General features: G+C 44.6%; 1 long non-coding RNA gene across 1 annotated transcript; it reads left to right on the forward strand.

Moving 5' to 3' along the window:
• The first annotated feature begins 10,967 nt into the window (after positions 1-10,967).
• Positions 10,968-16,527, forward strand: LOC111946764. Its single transcript, XR_002872517.1, has 2 exons — positions 10,968-11,318; positions 14,917-16,527. It is a non-coding gene; the product is annotated as an uncharacterized LOC111946764 (long non-coding RNA).
• The last annotated feature ends 1,538 nt before the right edge of the window (positions 16,528-18,065 follow it).

Genomic DNA, 18,065 nt, shown 5'->3' on the forward strand with positions numbered 1-18,065 from the left:
TGGGTGTGGGTGTGGGTGTGGGTGTGTGTGCACGTGCGGGTAGGCACGTGTGTGAGTGTGTGTGTCGGTGTTTGGAATGAATATGTGGAATAGCATGGACATTAAACAATTTACATGTACTACAAAACTTAAGATGGATGAACAAAAATAATGAAATCTCCAATTATTAATGGTCAAATAATTATTTGGAATAATATTAATTATTATGTAAAAAGTAGCTAACATAATAGGCTTAAATAGGCATTGGTACTGCCCCTTTTTAACCCTTGTGCTATCTTAGCCACTTTAACGTTGGGAGTTGGGTCATCTAGACCCACTAGACAGTGCTCTGAACCTTTTTTCTTCAATGATTTATGATCTTCACTGGTGTCCATGGATTGCATGAAATCTTTCCATCTAGGTGGGTCATCTAAGATAGCACAAGGGTTAAATGTGCAATTATTTAATAATAATAACCAATTTTATTTAAAAGCGCATTTCAAGGAACTCAACGACACTGTACCAAATAATAGTCACTCAGTTCACAAAAATATTCAATCAAAACACAATGAATAGTAGCTGACAGAAAATCAAAAGTGAATCAGACTGAAGAAGCCAAGTAAACAGGTGAGTTTTGAGGAGTTTGGGAGCCAGCTGAAGGCTCGGCTCCACATGGTATCGAGCCATGCCGAGGGAAAGGACAGCTTTTCCATTTTTTTTTAAGCATTGAAGATGGTGATTGTATTTTGTAATATTGTAATAATTCGTATTGTTTTTACATGTTTTAAATAAAGGAAATAATAAAATGGTAATTTTAAAAAGTCTCAATTTGTTTCTAAATAAATAAGCAGATCTACAACAAAATGTAAAATAGGTCAAATAATCAGCAACCTTACCTAAACTAACAAAAATCATTTTATAAACAACAATTAGGTGACATTTACATTGTTTTTTCACAGTTTAAAAAACCTTCTTATGTTAAAAACCTGAAAACAGGAAAGAAATTCATACAAATGTATTGCAAAATGATGACTTTGTGCCAACAAATCTAACAGTCACAGTAACAGTAGGCTGACAAGTTTACTGAATCCTTAAAGGGGTTACCTAAAACTCACCTGACTGAAGAATTTTTCCAGACAGGAAGAATGTATCAAGTCTCCATAAAGAGAAAACACAAACAATCCTCAGTGACTTTGGTGCACAATCTGTGTGAGCAGCTGTAGATAGGAGCTCAGTCTCCTGTCTGCCCTCCAGTTCAACAGAGAAGCACCTGGATCAGCGGAGGTTCATCAAACTCCTTTCTGACGAAGACGGAGGAGTGTTGTTTAGGGAGGGACTCTTCACGCCTCTTCAGGTGCTTTTCCGGTTAGGCATGCAGCTTCATTTTGAAAATGAAAAAGCATTTCTGGTTTTGACCTTGCTTTTTATTTATGCTACAGAATCGCTTCCATAGAAAGATGACTTCTTGTTGCTTTTCTGAAGAGTATTTCTAATGACATGGTCAAATAAATAAATAAATAGGCTGTAGCTACAATAACACTGTCTTTCTACAGACTTGTATCTGCCAAAGGTTGACCTTGACAGGTTATGCAAAAGAAGGAAAATGGTTTTTAACATGAGATTGGAGTGACCCTTAGTTTATGACTTTTTCTGCGAGTTTCAAAATCATAAAAAAAATTAATTACGCAATCCGGGAAATCCTTTTGAAAGAAATCTTTAAAATAGTTTATAATAGTGCAGAAAATAAGTATTTAGAAACTACAAATACAAAAGAATTCTGTCTCCCACAGACCCTTTAGTTGTTTGTCAAGAACTCTTCTCTCCTCCATCTGTTAACTGAATTCATTATCCTTCATCCGTTTCCTGTATTAAAGTTTTTTTTCCAATTGCTAAAACACTAAGTATCATTCTCTAAACCAACTACGGAACCGCTTTAACTCTTTTCTCAAAAACGCCACTCTCTGGTTTAAACATAAAACACAATTGGCAAAACTGGGATCTACTAATTGCAAAACACAGTTGACATTCACAACACACAAGATTCAAAAAGTTAACACAAAAAGGAAAACTCAAATTTTGCCCCAACACAGCAGTGATCATCAACAACCAACGAGCAAAAACTGGACACTTGTTGCAAAGTAACTGCAGCTAAAATAAGGGCAGTTGTAGAATAACTGAGCTGCTGTTCAGAAATAGATAACAGAGCAAGGCAAGTTACTAAAAAATGTTATTGTGAATATCATTTTTAGGTCTCATAAAACATTAAAAACTAAATCATATGACTCATCACTGGGATTACTCCAAAAAATATTTGGCATTCTCCTAATTTTGTGCAACACCAACAGCAATAATCCTCTAAAAATCTTTAGTACTTTCATAAACAAATGATCTATTGTTTACTTGTGTTCTCAAAAAGCGCATCTGTTTTACTGCCTGCATTACCTGCTGTCTTTACGTCAAATACTAACAGCAAGTAAACCACAGGCAAAAATAAAAAAAAAATACATTTATATGGAATATAAAGACACATAATAAAAATGTCTTCAATAGTTAATAAAAATCACATTATTAGCATGAGATGAGTCAGCTTTTTTTTTTTGATGATCCAGGTGTTGCGCAATGAAATGTGAAATGTGAAAAACAACAACCTTTGTGCCTTTATAGCATGTGAATATTTTAACAGTCTGATGTAACTGTTGGGTTCAGCTGTAACTGTCAGGAGGACAAAACCTGTCAAGGTAAAATAAAAAAAGCATCCCCCTAAATTGCTGCCAATTTCCTCCTTGATTTATTAAACCATTTCTTCCTCAAGCCTTCATGAAGCATGGCACCAGGAAGTAAAACCAAGTTATTTTTACTTACCTGTTTTGTCCTCAAAAGACATACCATAGTTCCCATTTGGGACAAGGTTATTGAGTGAGTACTATACATGTGGTATTTGCCTAACCCACATTTCTCCACCAAACTGAAAGAGAAGTGAAAAAGAAAAAATAAATTCCCCTCAGTACATCCTGACCAAATTAATCAATCAATTAATCAAACTTTATTTATAAAGCACTTTTCATATAAAAGAATAACACAAAGTGCTTTACATTAAAACCAAACAAAATAAATAATATCAAAACAAGCATGAAGATTAAAATAAACAAGCACAAAAAATAAGTAAATTAATAAATAAATGCCTACACAACTCCCACCCCCTAATTGATGGGGAAAGACAATTAGAAATGAGAAATAAGCTGAGCACGAAAACGCTGATAATTGGAACCTCCCTCTCTGTGAACAGCTGCATGACCAGCCAAATGCAGCATCACAGGCGGGAACCGCTCCACCACAACTAAGAGGCGATGCAGGTCCCCATCCAGAGCCGCAGTGGCACACGATTAAACCATGAGGAAAGAAAAATGGCAAGAGACATGATGTTGTTGACAGAGCATGACATAATTACTGCCCGAGCACATACTTTCCCATCTGTTTTTTTCAGTCAGTAATGATCTGCTCTAATCAGGAGAATATTCTCTCAGTTCTCAGGTGCAGGTTGGTTGTGGAGCTGGTTCTAGATGGAATTGTTTTTTTGCATATGGGGTTCTGTTTGTGCCAAAAATATGTTTTCGTGTCCACTGTCTATGTCTTTGGTCCCTTGTCTATGTCTACTGAACGAGTTCATTGAACATTGGTCCATGCTTAAACAATATATGTAATAAATTAATTTATTCAAAAACATGGTTTATGTTTAAAACTTTGCATTTGTCCAGATTTTGCTTCTTTTTCCTTTTATTTCAGTATGTTTTTGTGTTGATTTTGTCTCTTCTAGTCATCTTGTTGCATCTGGCACTCTATTCCATTTCTCCACTGATGCTGTGTATGTAATGAGGTTTTGCTGCCCCTTTAACCCCCTCCCCTGTTCAGCACAAACATGTTGTGACCAATGATAAGCGGCTTGAAGATAAAAAGAAGTAAGAAAGAATGAAGGACAGTTAAAAAAACGGTTCACAGGAAGAAGCCAGCTTTTGTCGTTCGCTTTAGCCAAGCAATGGGTCATCGCACAAATCGTTTCCACAATCTAGTTTTGTTAATACTACTGTTGTGTTCTGCGATGAACTTCTGAGATGCGTTTATACTTTTCATACAACACGATCGTCTCCAGGGTTTATTCATAAAATCAACGACATCCCGCTCATTCACTTGCTGCGCCTGTGAACGCGCTGAGGAAGAGGAGGGTGGTATTTTCGTTCATTTGGTCTTCAGACTGCAACCAGGGGTAGTTGAACTGTACCGCCACAATGCAGCGGTCAGTGGCGGTTTTTGATATGGGCAAAGTGGGCGGTCACCCAGGGCGGCACATAACAGGGGGCAGCATTTTCCAGGGTGCGCACTTCCAATAGCATGCCCACAGTGTAACACATAATAAAGCAACTCAGCGATGGATGAGACTTTCAGCCCTTTATTTTGATAGGCTTACCACAGACAGTATTTTGCGCCTATATTTTGACACATCTGACACTGAACATCGCACCCATGTCTTCATCCTCTCCCCTCTCCACACTTATGGTGCAAAAAAATAAAAAAGTAAACACAAGAAGATGAAATAACTAAGAGTCAAACAACATAAAACAGCCACATGAAAAGGCACTTAGGCAAAAGAAAAACCCATGTTCAACCCAATTTCGACCAGAGCAGGCAAAGGGTATTATTTCCTACAACTCCCCGCTCCGACAGAGCAGACCCAATGTGCACGTAGCCACCACCCTCTGCTGCAAGACACTTGCGCCCACCCCTCTTTGCAGTAGTCTTTGGAACAGAAGTCAAAAAGTTCGAGAAGGGGCAAGTCACCGGTGGCTGGGTGAAGCACACACAAACACAGGTATTTTTTTAAATTTAATTTAATTTTTTTACACAAATGTCGCGCTTTCAGCGCAAGGTTCTGGGATACCAGCACGAGTTCCACCGTTAGAAAGGATGAACGCAAAATATGTTGGTGTCAAAAGAAATCTTTAATATGTACCAGTGGTGACTACCACGAGAAAAATAGCTAAAAAAATTTAAAAGTCCCAAAAGCATAAGCAAAAGCATAAAATGGCCAGGTAAAAGGAGCAAAATCGATCACAAAAAACACGCCTATAAAAACACATTAAGAGTCCATCTTGGCAGTTCATGCATTGTAAAGAAAAAAATAGGAAGTCCTTCAATTTAAAGCAGTGGGTGAGCAGCATTCCACGAAAGGAGTCCCGATTAATACTTTTCTGCTCCAGCAGTGGCCCCCTTCCTGCACGCCACTGGAATGGGGAGAAGGAAACTCAGCTGCAGTTCAACAAGGCCAGACAGTAGCCACGTTCGTGCTCACAACACCAGTTACATTCCTTTAAACTTAGCTTTATGGGCGATTCATCACATCCATTCCAGGCCCATTGCAACTGGCCTCTGGGGTTGGTCCTCCGCAGCCCCCCTCGATCCGACCACACGCCTCTCTTCTCCAGTCGGCTCTCCTGCTGGTCCCTGGCTGCTCTCTGGTGGTGCTGCTCCTCTGCTGCGAGCCAGCGCTCGATCGTCTGGCTGACTCGTAGGGCGACCCGTTCTGGCACCACTTCACCCCGAGCTGCTTCACCCGGTGAGCGTTCCTTCGGGGGGGGGGACTCCTCCGCTGTCGGTCCGAAGCCTGCTCCTGCCGCAGCGATCCTCCCCTGTGTCGGTCCCGGCACCTGCTCGTCTCGTGGTGCTGCTCCTGTTCGTCCCTCTCCTGCTTCCCCTCGCGCCCCGCTCAGTCAAACGTTCTCCTCTTTATAGACTCCTGTGTGCTTCAGGTGCGGCTCATCAGCAGGTGTTATGCATCACCAATCAGTCCATGCAAGAGTTCATGCAAAGAATCAAGGAATCCACTACAAAGTCATGCAACACAGAAACCCACATAAATATTCAATAAAAACATGTGATAAGCCACCCGACATTTACCCCCCTCCTTTAACACAGGTCGTCTCGACCGCTTGCTACTACTGGTACCTGACTGGTGGGCGCCCTAAATTAACTTGCTGGGAACGCCGTAGATTTGGGTGCTCCTGTTCAGCCCTGGGAACTGCTGGGATACATGGAGGCTCAGGTTGCTCATTTTGTGCTGCACCTATGGTCGGTGGTACTGATTGTTGAGTCCCTATAACTAGACCTGGAAGCCAACAAGTTGGTGGCGGCAACCGAGGTGGTTCTTTACATGGAATGGGGCCTGGCTCTAGTGCTGTTGGATTTTCCTGTAACACACCTAGAGGACATGGACGAAGGTTATTATAATGCACTGTGCGTGTTGGGGCTTCCTTGCCCTCGGGCCACAGTACATAGACTGGGAGGCCCTTTCGCAACTGCGTCACCACCACAAAAGGTTCTGGACTCCATTTTGGGGTCAATTTGCCTTTGGCTCTCCTTTGGAAATTACGGACCAACACTCGTTCGCCTGGAAGTAAGGGGATCCACCTGGTCCGGCGATTATAACGTGCCTGGTCTTGCTTTTGTCAATGATCAGTGTGATTCCGGACACACTGGTATGCATTGTTAAGGGCTTGCTCGTGTTGTCTGACCCAACCTTGCAGGGTATAGGACTCTGTAATATGGTTCAAGCCCGTAACCCAGTCGATAGGGAGCCTTGCGTGTCTTCTAAACACCACAAAGTGCGGTGTCATCTTCGACGTGCTGTGTACAGTGTTATTGTAGGCCTGAAGGAGAGCCGGCAACTGGTCTGGCCACTGTGCTTGGCCAGTCTCAGCTAATGAACCCAGGAGCCCTATCAATGTCTGATTAAACCTTTCGCAGGCCCCGTTTCCTTGTGGGTGTTACGCTGTATGGGTGTTCTTTTGACACCCATACAGTTTACATAACTCTTGCAGTAGTGATGACTCAAACGAAGCCCTCCGATCAGTCAGGATGTGCTCCGGGCAGCCAAAGGTTCTTATAAAATGTTCATAGAAGGCTCTAGCTGTTGTATTAGCTGTTTGATCCTTGGTGGGCACTGCAACTGCATACTTAGAAAACAGGTCAGTTATGACCAGGATATATGGGTACCGGTCCTCAGGGCGGCCCAAAGAGAGGTAGTCCATGCCAATGACCTCAAAGGGATAGGATGTCTGGATAGGTACCAGTGGTGCTCTTGTATCCGGTCCAGTCTTGGAACACACACACTGCGGGCAGCTTTCCGTCCAGGCCTTCACTTCCTCTGTCATTCCCGTCAGAAACAGCGTTGTTTTAGAATGGCCAATGTTCGAGCTATGCTCGGATGTCCCATCTCCTTGTGGTATTTGTCCCAGATGTTTCGAGTGGCCTGTTTAGGGACAATTACTTGGAAGAGTTCTTGGTTAACATCGGTTGCTGTGGTTAACCTTCCAATAACACCATCTCTCACTACGATCTTATCCCACTCCCTCAACAGCAGTCTTACAAAGGGTGACACTTCACCCATCTGTGACCGTGGTATGGCCTATTCTTTCCACTCTCGTACCTTGCTCAAGTCTGGGTCCCGGGCCTGTTGTTCCACCCACGTCTCCTCTTCAATGACCACCTGGTTCACCTGCACGTCATCATCCCCTCGGTCATGCAGCCTTGACAGTGCATCGGCATTCTTATTTTGGGTGCCAGGACGATACTTGATGGTAAACTTGAAGTTGGCAAGCTGGGCAACCCATCTTTGTTCAACTGCGCCAAGGCGAGCACTCTCCAGGTGTACCAGTGGGTTATTATCTGTGAAGACAGTAAAGTCAGCACCATACAGATAATCTTTGAACTTTTCAGTCACTGCCCATTTCAGAGCCATTAGCTCCAACTTAAAGGAGCTATAATTTTGGTCATTCCTTTCAGTGGGATGCAGGCTGCGACTGCCATAGGCGATTACTCGCTCTTTACCTTCTTGTACTTGAGCCAGCACCGCCCCCAACCCACCAAAACTGGCATCTGTGTACAGGTTAAATCAGGGTTCGGCAACCTTTTTTACTCAAAGAGCCATTTCGGACCGCCCTTAATGAAAAAAAAAGCACCCGGAGCCACAACCCGTTTTGAGATCATTATATATATTATGCATGTATAAATTATATCAAGGGTGCTCATTACGTCGATCGCGATCGATTTTCAAGGACATAAGTGTAGATTGCGGGCCAGAAAAGATTAAAAAAAAGTACTTCTTTCTTTTCATCTTCATGTTTATTTCAACATAATTGTTTATGTACTGATGATTAAAAACTACACAGTGAGTTTACATAAAGATACTTTGTATTAACAGATGAGGCGTTTTATTACAAAGACAGAAAGCAGCGACCATCGTATTCATGCTCTGCTGTAAACGGTGCAATGCGGGGAGTGTGGCATATTGTGAGGCATTTGGCGCTGCTGGCTCCGTATTGATCAGTATTGATGGGGAACAACGACTACTAATTTATCGCTCCGTCCTCCGAACACACAATATATTTCACGCACACCCCTCCGCTCCGTGCTCACACCCACATCTCCACCTGTATGCGCCCCTCCCTCGTGGCACGCGCGCCGCTCAGCACAAACACACACTCCGCAACAGTATAAAGCGCGTGCCTCACAGCTTCCTTGATGAGCTTGTATTTATCGGGCGAGAACTGCAAAGCTTATAGCAGGAGGAGAAACGCGGGGCGGCTTTAATAAACTCCGGTTGCTGGACTTCTACCGGGGACATGATGTGCCGCGGGGAGAAAAAGACGTTCTGAAGGCAGAGTTTGTCAGAGGATGTCCGATTGGCCATTTTGCATGTCAATCAAGTCCCGTACTTTTCGGTGAGGATTTTGATTGGCTGGTGGATTTTCAAGAAGCACTCTGTTCCCCTTCAATCTCCCCCACGTCCCCGAAGATGACCCGTCGATCGCGACCGACGCAACGAGCTCCCCTGCTCTGAAACACACATCACCGCACACGGGAGTCCAAAACACCGGCGCAAACTCTCCGTCACCAGAAAGCCGCTCCCCGTTCCGCGCCACGCCAAGCCCCCGGCAGAAAATCACTCCAGACCCGGAGTGTTTATTGAAGCCGCCCCGCGTGTCTCCTCCTGCTATCAGCTCCTCAGCCCTTGCCCGACAAACACGAGCCCACCAAGGAAGCTGTTTTTTACGTGGCACGTGCCTCGCACGGAGCCAGCAGCGCCTTTGAAATGCCATGAAAAATGAACAAACTAAAATAAATTTGAATTTTTATAAAATACTCATTATTTTCCAAAGTCACAGGGAGCCACAACAGAAGGATGAAAGAGCCACATGTGGCTCTGAAACCATGGGTTGCCGACCCCTGGGTTAAATGGTTTAGAGAAGTCGGCATAAGCCAAAACAGGTGCTTTTATCAAAGCCTTCTTCAATAGATTGAAGGCTTCCTGACACTCTGAGGACCAGTCGATTACAGCTGGTTTCTTGCCATTTCCATAGCCATGGGTCAAAGCACGTAGTGGTCCAGCGACTCTGGAGAAGGCAGGTATATAGCGACGGTAGTTGCCAGCAAAACCAAGGAAGGACTTAACCTGCTTCACGGTCTGGGGTACTGGCCAATCCTTCACAGCTGAGATCTTTTGCGGGTCTGTGGCTACTCCTTCCTCACTGATAACATGTCTTAGGTAAGTTACTCTGTGCTGGAACAAGCGACACTTGCTGGGCTGGAGCTTCAATCCATGTTGATTTAGTCGTTGGAACACTCTCTCCAGATGGTGCACATGACTGCTGAAATCAGGGGAAAAAACGACAATGTCATCCGAGTAAATCAGCAAGAAGTCATTCACCATGTCTCCAAGGCAGCGCTGCATCAATCTTTGAAATGTTGCTGGGGCATTACATAGGCCAAATGGCATCCGGTCAAATTCATATAGCCCAAAAGGTGTGGTGAAGGCAGTCTTCTCTCGATCACAGGGCTCCACCTGCCAATAGCCACTGGCGAGATACAAAGTTGAATACCATTTGGCAGCTTTGAGTCCAGTTAGAGACTCCTCAATACGTGGGAGAGGGTGTGCATCCTTGTGGGTCACTGCATTTAATTTCCTATAGTCGACACAAAATCGCCAACTCCCATCCTTTTTCCGTACTAGCACAATGGGAGCTGCCCACGGGCTAGAACTTTCCCTCACCACGCCACTATTGAGCATGTTCTGCAGCAAGGCTCTTAATTCCGTATACAGGCTTGGGGGAACGGGTCGATACCTTTCCCTACTCAGTGGTGCTGACCCCGTCGGAATTTGATGTCTCACTGCTCCGGTACGGCCAAAGTCCTCATCATGGCTTGCAAAAACCTTGGTTCATCTGTGTAACAGACTAGTCATCTCAGCCTGTTGGATGGAAGTCAAACCATCTCCTTGTAGGGAGTTTAGAAGGTGAGTCCCCACATCATTTTCATCTGAAAACCCCACCCGTCTTACAGACACCTCCACTACATCTGATGTCATACTACTCAGGACCAACTCCTGTTCTCCTTGTACATCCTCTTCTGCGACTCCACCCACTTGGGCCAACGGCTGTCGTTGAGGGATTTCTATGGGGTAAGGATTGGGGTTATGTTAGGAATAATTAGAAATAGAATAGTTAGAAACTCCCTTTTTACTATTATAACATTTACCTATACCTTTTATTACACTAATGGTTTAAACTTAATTCACTGAGCATGTATTATCATCTCAAAATTATATTACATCCTAAGACAGCACAAACAAGCTATTGTCCTCACAGTTTCTCCTCATCCTCCCTTTTTACTTTTGTGTGTTCTGGTGTTTGTGCTCTGGCAAATGTCTGTGGGAACATCAGAGAGATCTGACACTTGAAGCTTTATGACCTTCAAGTATCCAGCCTGCAACAGCATGTGGGTGGGTTTTTCACACCATAGATCCCCAGACCATCTTTTGAATATGTAAATGTCAGGTATATATACCAAGCCCTTTTCTGAGTGTCTTTGTTCAGACCTGGTTCAGACCTTGTGATCCTGTTCCTCCGTCTGTAACCCTGCGTACAGATCTATGCTGTTTTGTGCGGAGTAAACCTACACTGAAGCTAAGTAACTGTCTCTGAGTCATTATTCATTATTTCTGTGTGCTGGAAACTGAAAAGGGATCGAACCAACCTAATACTATATTTAATACAGTCCTTTCTAGAAAATCCAGTTTCCTCACATTTGGTCCTTCTGAGCCGGCCGACTGACGCCCTGGACATCGCTGGAACCCCTGGGGGGGGGTTGCCTGAAAACCGCATGCGGTCTGAGATCACAGCCTCAGCATTGACACATCCGCCTTCAGGATCGGCGGCCCTCGCCCTTTGGATCCGGCGGTGCCCCCGACGTCGTGTCGGACCCTCATCAAATAACGAGGTTCATTGCTTGAAGTGAGTATGCAACACAGAAAGTCTGTCCTCTCTTTACTTGCTAGGGTTTTATGTTGACTGTGTCTGCGTCTTGTGTGTGGGTGCATCATCTCTTGGGGAAGAACAGAGAGAGCCGCGTGCAGTCACAGTGCTGCGCGTGCACGCTCCCTTTCCACACCGACTGTTACGCTCCTGGTTTCGGGCAGAGAAGTTCTCTTCCTCTGTGACAGTGGTGCAACCAAAACCACATTGAACTTTAAATTAGATGACATGACATTTAGCGGCAAAACAATTACAGTCAGGTCAGCTAATGGCGAATTGACCAAAGAAAAAGTCACAGATCCACTTTTGTTTGTTGATCCTGTCAGTAACCTGCAGACGGAACTGTCTGCAATTTACTGCCCATCCTGTCCTGTTAATCTCCTCGGCAGGGATGCTGCCTTTGATCTGCACTTAGCTGTAGGTCGTCAGGGGGATGACTACAGGGTTATACGTCAGACTCCCCCGCAGCAGCTCATGTGGCATGAGGATGACGGTGACTGGCAGGGTACTGGCATCTTATATGCCTATATGCTGCCTGAACACTATGCACATTCTCTTCTTGGCGCCTCCTCTTCTGCTTTAGAGTATGTGGCCCCGAATGTTGCTGCTGTTCACCCACCTATAACTCTGCATGTTACCATGCGTTATGATCCTTCAATTATGACTGATCTTGACTATGCTGGCAAGCTTGAATCTTTTCAGACTGAGGTTTTCCAAGTTACAGGTCTTTTCTTTCATGCCTCTGGTCTTTCGGCTGCCGCAGTAACACTTCCGTCCCATCTCGAACCCCTCTTCACTGAGGTGGCCCCTCACATCGCCTTATCTGGGTCCTCTGATGTGTTTTGGGAGGACTGTGGCCACCTTGTGTGTGAAGGCTTATCTGCAAACGATTGGTTGCCATGCACAGATCGTAAAGATATCTTCCACTCCCGCCTGACAGGGCTGTTTAAATTGCCATTTGCCTTTACGGCTGTGGGTTCTTTCCAAGTTGAACGCCAGTGTGGGTCAGAGAGCAGATGCCCCTCTGACTCCCTCCCCCTGCGAGTGCCCATTCCGTCATATTGCCTGCAATCTTCTGACTCCGCTGATCAGGCCTCTGATTTTCTGTTTGATAACCAGGACTGACCCCTTAAAAGCATTCCTGAGACTCTCTGGTCTACAGGACCTTCTGATGTGGGTCTCATAAAAGATGTGGCCCCCGTTGTTATTACACCTAAATCTGGCTTTCGACCCTATGTTAGGCAATATCCTTTAAAACCAGACGCCGTCGCTGGCATTCGTCCCATGCTTGAATCCTTTTTGAAGTCAGGTGTTATTGTTGAATGCCCAGATTCCCCCGTCAATACACCCATTTTTCCTGTCCCAAAAGCTCCTCCCAGTGTTGGTTGGAGGTTAGTTCAGGACTTACAGGCTGTTAATTCAAATGTAATTTCCAGATCCCCTCTTGTGCCAGACCCACACACTTTGTTAAACGATTTGCACCCACAAAGTCGATTTTTCACTGTGGTGGATTTGGCTAATGCTTTTTTTGGTTTGTTTTTTTTTGGTTTGATCTCAATTTTGGTTCGCTTTCACGTTTGAGGGCAAAAGACTCACTTTTGCGCGACTACCTCAGGGGTTCACTGACTCCCCTTGCATTTTTTCAATGGCCATGTCTGCAAACCTTTCAAAGTTTCAACCTCCAGGGGGCTCCCAGCTTTCACTTTACATTGATGACATTCTGCTGGCCTCACCTACCGAAGACATTTGTCTTTCTGATTCTATTGCATTGCTCCATTTCCTACATTCTCAGGGCCACAAATGCAGTAAATCTAAAATCCAGCTGGCCCAAACACAGGTTAAATTTTTGGGACATTTAGTTTCTGCCTCTGGCAAAACTATTTCTCCTGATAGGATTTCCACAGTTTGTAATTTGCCCGTCCCTTCCTCTCGTAAACAGTTGATGTCGCTATTAGGGACCTTTAATTACTGCAGACAATGGATCCCGAACTACTCTCAGATGTCTGCCCCTCTTTATTCTTTGTTATCTGGCCCAACCGCACATCACTGTTCGCAGATGCACAATTTTAAACCCAGCCACTCTTCTGCCCACTTCTGAAGATGGGGAAGCTCATGACTGTTTGGACTGTTCCCTAAAGATTTTTTTGCCTAGGTTAGATTTAACAGATAAGCCCATTCCTAACTCATTGTGGCTTTTTACTGACGGTTCGTCTTTGAAAGACGACTTTGGGGTGACACACACGGCTTATGCTGTCACTACTCTGTCTGATGTCTTGCTAACGGACACTCTGCCATCATCTTACTCTGCTCAGGCAGCTGAGTTAAAAGCTATGATTGCAGCTTTAAATTAAACCTCGGGCTTCCCTGTCACGATTTATACCGACAGCAAGTACGTTTTTAATGCCTGCCACACACATACCGCCATGTGGCATTTACGACAGTTCTCAACCTCTTCTAGTGCTCCTGTAAAACATGCAACTCTGCTGAAAGAGCTTTGTCATGCACTGACCCTCCCATCAGCCCTCGCTATCGTTCATTGTCCAGCCCACACAGGAAAAAAGGATTTAGTGTCCCTTGGAAACGCACTAGCTGACTTATCTGCTCGTTCTCTAGCTTTGAATTTACCTGGCACGCCTGCCCAGCTCTTGTTGTCAGACCCTGTTGACCACACTGTGCTATTACATCATCAGTCTCGACTGACTCCCTCTCCTGACATGCATGTTGCTTCTAACACAGGCATCCTTATACACGGACCCACGAACAAACCTGTTCTACCACCTACATTATATTCTTGGGCGGCATGTGTTTCACATGGTGCTTGCCACGTCACCACACGGAAGATGACAGATTCGGTGCAAAAAGTTTTTTACTGCCCAAATTTTCAGAAGATGGCCCAGAAACACGTTCGTGCATGATTGATTTGTTTACGCCATAACGCTCAGGGTGCTGTTAAAACGCGACGCGGTTCTTTTCCTCACCCAACGGAACCTTTCCAACATATTCACATGGACTACATTGAGCTAAACAAATCCCACAATTTTAAATATTGTCTGGTTATTGTTTGTGCATTCAGTAAATGGACAGAAATCCATCCTACTGCCTCGGCGAATGCAGACTTTACATGTAAGGTCCTTCAGTCAGCTATTTTTCCTCGTTTTGGTTTTCCTCAGATTATTTACTCTGATAATGGCACACATTTCACAGCAGAGTGTGTCAAAACACTGTTGACTTCTCTTGGCATTAAACATAAGTTGCATGCAGCCTATCACCCTCAGAGTGCGGGCCTTGTTGAAAGACAAAATTCCACAATTAAGCAGTTATTAGCGAAGGTTGTCGCTGACACGGAAAAATCTTGGCCTCTATAGATGCGGTTAGATTAACCATAAACACCACCCAAAGCTCTGCGACAGGTCTGTCTCCCTTTGAATGTGTTTTTCACAAACCTTTTATTTTGCCTACCTTTTCTGCTTTTCTGCCTGATTCTCATGAAAACTCTGGTGATTTACATGATTATTTGAAGAAAGCTGTGAGTGCAAAAGAACAAATTGAGTCTGCCCAAGCCCTTTCCTCTCCACAGACTCTGAAGCCAGATCAGGAGATCTCTGTCGGTGACCTCATTTTTCTCAAGGCCGTTCAACGGACTGTTTGGTCACAACCCAGGTGGACAGGACCTTTCAAAGTTCTCCTCGCCACACCAACGGCAGTCCGCATTGCTGAGCGACCCTCCTGGATTCACGTAAGCAACTGTAAATTACTGAGAGCCTACGAGACTGACATTGTGAGACACTCCACTGACTAAACTCCCGCTGAGAGCCCTGACACTGCCCCTGGCTGAAGAGCGCCCTCTGGAGTGTCTCCCCTGACGTTGCTCTCCTCCAGCTACAGTGAGCTTAGAACCAGCTGACATGGGTCCGCCTCCCCCTCGTGTTTTCATCTGCCTGTGGTCTGCCCTGCTGCTCCTGTGCGCTCTCACCCTTTTCCTCTGGTACTATGAGACTGGTCCACAAATCCACTCCCAGTCCGAACCGACAGTGATGCCAACGACGCCTGAATGGATTCCCAGAGTTAAGAGATTTTTGGTGGATCCCATTGATCATCAGGACAATTACTGGTTTCAGACGGTTAACCTCACAGCTTCTTCTTACAATGTCACTGATTGCTATGTTTGCTCTTTTGTTCCCCATCATGCACGTCACAATCCCACAATCACGCCCAGGTCTGTTTCTATGTTTCAGACGCTGATGTTTTTTGTTGACTTTACCTCTGCTTACTGTAGTATTGGTGTTAAAAGACTTTTTCCTGGTGTTAACATTTCTTTTTCTGCCCAGTCGACATGGAGACAACCTGCCCACTTTTCCAACGCCACTAACAGCACAAACTTAAGGGGTTTGGCTCTCAACAGGTGGCCTGAAACTACACCCTTCTGCATTAGGAGTAAATGTGATGCCCGTTCTACCCATTTCCTAGGCCGATCCCACTGTAAGGATGTTGTCGTCGTTCCTGGTTCAAACTTATCTGTTGCTTCTTTAGGTGGCATGCATTGGAGCTACGACGCCTCCATGCTTTCTAAACACAACCCTCTCCCTCATGCTTTGATCTTCAATTACACTGCCATAGGCATTCGTGCTGGTTTACGTACACCAGCTTCTGTTCCAGCTGCACTCACTTACGTTCCAGGACCACAGGGTTTTCCCTGTCCTCCTGAGTATGTTTGGACATGCGGCCTTAACACCTATCTGTGGCTTCCTGCAGATTGGTGCGGCACCTGTTACCTGGCTGAAATTATTCCTGCGTCTCTCGTTTTTCAGAAGTCTGACCCAGACACTGCTTCGTCTATTGATCATCTGTCCAGGCGTCGTCGCGACACTACCCATTACGAACGCCCCCCTGCTATTGGCACCGGTAAAACAGTTGCCATGGCGCTTTTCCCTTCCTACGGTGTTGTTGTTTTACATAACGCAGTAAATGATTTATATTGGTCCCTTGATAATCTCACCGCGTCCCTTTTGCATCTGACAGAATTTCTTCATGAAGACCCCGAACGAAAGGCTATGACAACAATGATCTTACAGAACAGGATGGCGCTTGATTTCATTTTAGCTGAGCGTGGAGGTGTTTGTGCTTTAATCCACGATTACTGTTGTACTTTTATTCCCTCTTCCTCCGCGAATCTCACTCACATCATCAATGAGGTCAAGACCCTCAAATCACACATTTCTTCTCAGATGACTGACACCTACTGGTCCGATTCCCCGCTTACTTGGTTCACTTCTGGCCCCTGGTGGAGTGTGCTGGTAAAACTAGTCACTCCGGTTCTCTGTGTCTTGCTTTTATTTTTCCTTCTCGTTACCTGTGTGTTTCCCTGCATCAGATCGATGGTTGACAAAGCCCTGTCAGGCCGTGCGACGTATGTCAACACCCTTTATCAACACTATGCCTGCAATTCTCCTGGTTCGCACCCGCTCGAGGTTGAAACTGGTCTTTAAGGTGTTATTTTTCCTTTTTATTGGGTTTGAAATTTTTTCTTGAGTTTGACTTTCTTTTATGGGGTTTGATTTTCTTTATTTTCTTTATTTCCTACTTTGTTTCTTGTACTATGTAACTTTAATTAACGCTTTTGTGCCGAGGTTTGGACTGGTGATGCATGCGTATCCTTACGGATGACTGCTGAGGGGCACAGAGTCGTTGATGAGTTTTGCCCTCCCTGACTGCTCACTGAATGTTTCACACAGATGGTATAAGTTTAGCCCTGGAGGTTTTCGCATCAACACTCATGTATCACCCACCACCTCTGATATACTCATTTATTCACGTTGATTTTATCTGCTCTTCAGTATTTACATGTACCTATACATTTTTGTTTTCGATGCGGTGCCGATATGATGCCTATACTGAAATTCCTCGTGAAATGGTATATGGTTGATGATGAGAAGTGTTCTGCTGACTTTACACATATAATTTTGATATGACAAACAGGGGGGTATGTTAGGAATAATTAGAAATAGAATAGTTAGAAACTCCCTTTTTACTATTATAACATTTACCTATACCTTTTATTACACTAATGGTTTAAACTTAATTCACTGAGCATGTATTATCATCTCAAAATTATATTACATCCTAAGACAGCACAAACAAGCTATTGTCCTCACAGTTTCTCCTCATCCTCCCTTTTTACTTTTGTGTGTTCTGGTGTTTGTGCTCTGGCAAATGTCTGTGGGAACATCAGAGAGATCTGACACTTGAAGCTTTATGACCTTCAAGTATCCAGCCTGCAACAGCATGTGGGTGGGTTTTTCACACCATAGATCCCCAGACCATCTTTTGAATATGTAAATGTCAGGTATATGTACCAAGCCCTTTTCTGAGTGTCTTTGTTCAGACCTGGTTCAGACCTTGTGATCCTGTTCCTCCGTCTGTAACCCTGCGTACAAATCTGTGCTGTTTTGTGCGGAGTAAACCTACACTGAAGCTAAGTAACTGTCTCTGAGTCATTATTCATTATTTCTGTGTGCTGGAAACTGAAAAGGGATCGAACCAACCTAATACTATATTTAATACAGTCCTTTCTAGAAAATCCAGTTTCCTCACAGGTTACAAATCCTACAAGGTATCTTCCCACCACTCAGTGTGGCCAGTGTGCGCCCCACACACCAATCTGTATCACTGTCTGGGAGAGGCTCTACCATCACATCGGAGGAGTTGCATACGTCGCCCGATACTTGG

This window comes from Oryzias latipes, chromosome 21 (assembly GCF_002234675.1).
Source record: "Oryzias latipes chromosome 21, ASM223467v1".
Lineage (NCBI taxonomy): Eukaryota > Metazoa > Chordata > Actinopteri > Beloniformes > Adrianichthyidae > Oryzias > Oryzias latipes.